This window comes from Durio zibethinus, chromosome 12, assembly GCF_047325235.1.
Source record: "Durio zibethinus cultivar Kanyao isolate XHJ-2024 chromosome 12, ASM4732523v1, whole genome shotgun sequence".
NCBI lineage: Eukaryota > Viridiplantae > Streptophyta > Magnoliopsida > Malvales > Malvaceae > Durio > Durio zibethinus.
In genome coordinates this window covers 23,846,233-23,852,278 of record NC_143173.1, presented here as the reverse complement: position 1 = coordinate 23,852,278, position 6,046 = coordinate 23,846,233, and the positions used below count along the sequence as shown (strand labels likewise).

Below are 6,046 nucleotides of genomic sequence, written 5' to 3'. Positions count from 1 at the left end.
GCTCATGACAATGTAGTCAATTGTTTTGGGTTTGTCACTTTGTGGGTTGCTTTTGTTGTGTCAATTATTTTGGGTTTGTTACTTTATGGGTTGCTTTTGTTGTGTCCATTGTTGGCAATTTCCTGTACGGATTACAGGCCATCAAAAGCCCATTGGTGAATGAAGGTTTGTAGCGAATGATGTGCGGGTGGTGTTAGAACCACCCTTTGTGTCTTTCAAAGGAAACACCAGGAAATATAAAACCTTTTAAGACAAGGCCATTCTTTTTCTTTTGTATTGTCACAACCTCTTTACCTTTTAGTCTCAAATCTTTTGATCTTCCAAATGCAAAATGTAACAGTTCATTGGGCAAGGAGAGCCCTAAGGTACTTTAGCTTCATTTTTCAAACTTTATAATTGTCTGTTCTTTTTACAGCAACCACACATATTTCTAATATTGACAAATTTTCCATGACGATTAAGAACCACACCATAATCCATTTCTGATCCAACACCCAAATTTCTTTTTTTTTTTTTTTTTTTGTCATAAAAGAGGGCTAACAGAAGTTAAAAAATCCTATCATAAAATCTAATAATGGGTCATAACCTAATTATAATCCCAAGAAAAAGGGATTCAGAAGAATCCTTAAATCTGTAATTGGTGAGATTTTCTTTGTAATTAAGGAATTGAAATTTCAACAAATAGAGATGAACTTGTTTCATTTTCTTCTTTTTTTTTTTTTTTTAAAGAAATTATTCCTTGTCTTGTAGAAACCCATGTTAGTTTTTTGCTTTCGGTTGAGCCAGGCAATGTGAGTTTTTCTGGCCACAAAAGAGGTGTTCCCCACTAAGAGGGAAGGTGTTAAAAAGTTCAGCTAGATAGAGATAGCCATTATGTCTGCTCTGATATTTTTCTACATTGAGGCATTGAGGCTGACTTGTTAATTTTGCAGCAAAAGAATTAATTTTAAGAAGATCCCAAAGTACTATTGTATTGCTTTATTTTAAATTTGTGATCAGCATTTTAATAAATAATAAGCTGATTCTATTGTAATTAAAAATTTTAAAAATTTAATTCAATCAATTCAAATAAATATTTTTTATATAAAAATTTAAAATTTTATTTTATTTTCATACATAAATGATAAAGAATCCCAAATAATTATGGCAAAAAAATAGCTTAGCCTTTTTACCAAGGATGAAAATTGGTTTGCAAGGATAAAATTATCATCAATGTATAGTGTATAAAGTCCAAGCTAGCTACAAAATTTTTCCCTCGAAACATAAGATAAAGTACACTTGAGAATATCTTTCTTCTGCTAGTAAAAATTTGTTTGTTAACAAAAACAAGTTGAAAAAGTTTTGGACTGGCACTGGGTTGCTTGCAATCCTTAATAATCTCTCTATCAGACTGAAAGAGATTTCTCAAGTCTGGGTTTGGATATGGCTCATGATGAAGGTCCCTGGATGTTTCCACTAGCACCAAAAGATTTTGAGATTGACGATATTTGGATTTGACAAACACTTGAAAGCACGCCACATTTAAGTCCCTTCTATTGATCAGACAACCTCATTTATGGAATAGTTATGAGATACTGTGAAAAGAGATAAAGATATAATAGCATGTACAGTAAAGTGGCATTTTAAAGCATGGTTTTGCTTCGTATAAACACTGAATAGTTACAAATTGAATGTTTCATGTGTGAACTTAATATACTATTTATGCATCATTAAGACTGCTTGAATATGTACTATGAATAATTATAAATGTTACCCAACCCATCTACCACCATTTTTTTTTTCTGATTTTTTAGTTCATAACTCATTAATCTAAATTTTTAAATTTTCAATTTTAAAATGGACTTGATAATATTGAATTACAAATCATTACTATTTACCACTTTTTTTTTTAAACACATTTTCCACTTCTATATCAAGTGAATTAGCTTCCTAGATTTTACATTTCAAGCTGGTACTATATTTAGATTCTTGGGCATTTTACATGCTTCTCATTTCTTTTAAAATCAACCATCAACTTTTTCTTGCAGGTGTCTATGTTTTTTAGTGTTTGGTTTCAGGGTAGGGATAGTGACCATTTTAGCCTGCATTTTTTTTACCGGCCACACCAAAAGTTAAGAAATGTCCCCCACTATGAGAGAAAGGTGTTAAGGGATTAAATTCGTCTGTCATTTTGTCTAGTTACTAGAACCAATTTCTGATCATATGATATTTGTTTTCTACCTTTAGAACCTGAGTGGTAAGATTTTGCAACAAAAGAATAGCAATGGGAAAACCTCTACAAAAATTAACTGATTAGTATTGCTCACAGCAGAAAAATCTTGGGTTCAAACTGTTAGAAAAACGAGGTCCATTGACAAATCTACTTCATCGAAATCCTGAATTCAGATTGATACATACAGATACAAAACATATAGGGGAAGAAAGGAGGCATTGGAAGTGGGAGCAAGCAGGCAAGAACTATATTTTTTTCCCTTCTGTAGCAAAGATATATATGAAGAAAATTAAGATTAAGCTAGACTGGCAAGCTTACCACTTTTGATTTGGAAATGTTAGAAAATGTTAATTATAAAAGGAGGATGCTTTGTTTGCAAAGGTCCCTTGTGTTTCCCCTTCGCAGCAGCATGAAGATTCCCAGAATTGATCTATGGATTTGACTGTCTTGAAACTTGACCACATTTTAATTTCATCAGACAACTACATTTATGAAATAGTTATTGAAATGAAAAGATAGAAATAGGCTCAGCCATAATTATCTCTGCTCCACTGCATTAGTCCATTCTCATATAAATAATAATAATAATAACTTCAATTTTTGGTTGGTAGTCTATTTGATCATACAGTTCAAACTCAGATGCCCGTCAGTTCTTCATTTAATTACTAAGATCAAAGATAATTACCAGTTATGGAAATTGATTGAAATTTTTGTTAATTTTGATTATTAAATATTTGAACGTGGAAACTCCTTCATGACGTAGCTAGCTACAATTAGTTTGGTTGAATCTTAATGACTTCAAGAGTATATTATGAATTTGAACTTGATCATGAATAACTGGTAATTATGTTTACCAGAGGCTGATGATAAGATAAAATATAAAAACAACAATATTCATGGCCTTCTGGTTAATAATTCTCAAATTTGATTTTTCTAATCTCAAAGAATCTACTGTTTAAGATTTTATTACGCATGAAATGTCTCAATATGAAGATAAAAAAAATTATAATATTATATTTTAATTGCATAAAGATAAGTATGTAAACATACATATATAAACAAATGGCTTCCTGAAGGCTTGGGATCAAATCCCGATTTCTGCTTTTCAGGTCGTCAAAGATAAAAGTATACAAGTAAGATCTGCTTCAAATCCATCATCTACCGTAAACCAAAATCTTGAATTGACCTAGAAATATCTTGGAGAAATTGAAGTTGGTGCAAGCTGTCAATGTGAGAGAGAGGGAGGGAAACCCACATGCATAAAAATCAAGTGGCAACTTTAATGATAACCAGGGGTTACTGTTTCGGAAATGTAGAAAGCCTGTCATAAAAATTACTCCTCCACTTCTTATTACATTAAAGCCGCATTTTCTTTTCACCACTTACAAAACGACAATCTTCTTTAATATTTACTGTTCAAATCCCAATGCCCATCTTTTCCCACCCAAGACCAAGGCCGCATATACAAAATGGGGCCATGATTTTGAGGAACAAACAACGTATCAGGCCACCATCAACCCATTTGCCTTGGCTCTTCTACAAGCTGCCCTACGTACTTTACCACTAAAAACTTGCCACATATTTTTCCAAAGAGGGCAAAAGGTGACAATGATCTCTTCTCCGATGACCCACCAGCAATCTTTTCTGTTTACTTGGGCTAATTTTTATAATTGATCATAGTTTCTTTGCAAATTAACATGTCAAATAATATATCTGAAATCACCTCAAGTCAAATCCCCAATCATCCACCATGATCTCCAAGATCAAATCCAACAAATTCACCATTATTTAAACGTTTCTCAACATTTATTTATGCAACCATACCTCAACTTTAACCTTACAGCGAAAAAACCCTTTTGTGGGGTAAACTTGTCAACTGGTATAACTTTGTGAATAGCCAAAACGGAAAGAAAATGAAACAAAAAGATGATACGGCTTATTTCTATTAATTTTGCCACAACCATTGCCAAAGTTCAAAAGAGTAACTTCTACACTACCATATGCTTACACAAAGACCGATATACCAAATTTTGCTGAGCCTTTTACAAGACTTTTACTGAAGATTAGCTATGGAGTACCATGAACACACTTCTTAAAAAGATTTATTTAAAGAAATATTTTCCTTTAATGCGTGAAACAATTTACTATTGCATTAAACAAGAAAATATTTCCTTAAATACCACCTTGTTTATAAACATTTGTCAGAATTTACTAGTATTTTATTAAAGCCATTGGACCGTACTTGAAGCTAAACCCCAAAGAAAATGCGTGACAGCAGCAGCACCTAGAAGTCATGAGACCTGAACCCAAAATGCAGCTTCGGGGAAGCACCACCACCAGGCTTGACAGAGAACACTCCGTTCCAGATCTCCGTGAAAGCTCTAACAATAATTCCATGGTGATAAGGCGAATTCAGCTGCAGGAAACAGTTGAGAAGCTCCCTTAAATCATCTTTCGAATATATCTCTTTCTCCAATATCATTTGCAACATGGAGTGCCTGAAATCCAAGTAAGGGTCATCAGAGTCTTTCTCCACAGCCAGGCTCTCTCCCCCGATACGTCCGAACCCTCGTACTGTTGCCATTGAAGACTTGGAGTCTTGGTCTGTGTCGGTGTCCATGTCCCAGTACCGAGGATTGTCTGTGCTCGGAGAAAAAGAGGTGGCGGTTTCGTAATCGAAGAAAGAATGATTGGTTGTTTTCTTGGAGGAGCTTGAAGAAGAGTAATTGCAAAGAGAATGGGTCTTGTAAGAGTGGTATTTAGGTTTTGGTTTCGGCTTCGGGTTGAAAAAACTGCTTAGCTTCGGTTTCTTGCAGCTGCTGCAGCCTAAGCTGACTGAAACTGTGTTAAGGACCAGCTTTTTCCGGTTGCTTGACATTTTTTAAACAGCTACTTTTGCAACAGAGTGAAATTAAAACCAAGAAAATGAGAAGTTTTTAGAGTTTTGCTTAAGATTTCAAGAGACAAAATTAAAAAAAGAGGTGAAGAACAGACTGTTGGGGGCTTTGAGCTGGGTTGAAGCACCTGAGTATGGAGGAGTTGCCTATAAATACTGCTTGAAAGCAAGGAGGGTCCATGGGTGATACAGTAACTGCATTGTGACTTTCAGTTATATGACAACTTGATCACAACGGTCCAATTTGAGTGATTAAAAAAGAGGTTTTTGCAAGCATTTGGATCATTAAATGGTTTTTATTAGAAAAATGGAAGTTCTTAATATGAAGAGTTGATTGAGATGTTGGGGATTTTCCAACTTCAACAAGATAGGGTACCGTGTCATTCAAGAAAAGACCGATTTATTGTTTAATGTTTTTGTTTTTTTATGGGAAACGTATTGTTATTGTATTGATTTGGAAGATTGATACATCAAGGGTCAATTTTTTTTTTAATTTGGTGTGATTAATTGGTGTTCATAAATAATAATTAAGGATAATTAAATTGTTATTTAAGAAAAATATTGCATTTAATACACTGGTTTCATAATATTTAAAAAATAATACATTAATTACATTTTTTTCTTAAATATCATATTAATCAATCCCACCGAACACCAGTTAACATTTCCTTTTCTATATACACAATTTGATGTTGTGAATTAAAAATTATTAAATACCATAAAAAATTAAAATAACTATACTAGGAAAGTCGGTGGTACCTAAATAAATTCTGTAAAGTAAACCAGTTTGGTTCAAGAAAAATATGAGGAAAAAAATGAAAATCAAGGATTTCATTTTCTTGTGTTCAGTTATGGTGTAAAAAGTAAGAAAATTTTACTTGAGGAAAATGAGGGAAAAAAATTCGAGACCTTATGCTTTGCTCAATCAAAGAGCCAAA

General features: G+C 33.2%; 1 pseudogene; it reads right to left on the bottom strand.

The window, feature by feature from the left end:
- Positions 1–4,126: 4,126 nt before the first annotated feature.
- On the bottom strand, positions 4,127–5,385 carry LOC111296611 (transcription repressor OFP6 pseudogene; annotated as a pseudogene).
- Positions 5,386–6,046: the final 661 nt, after the last annotated feature.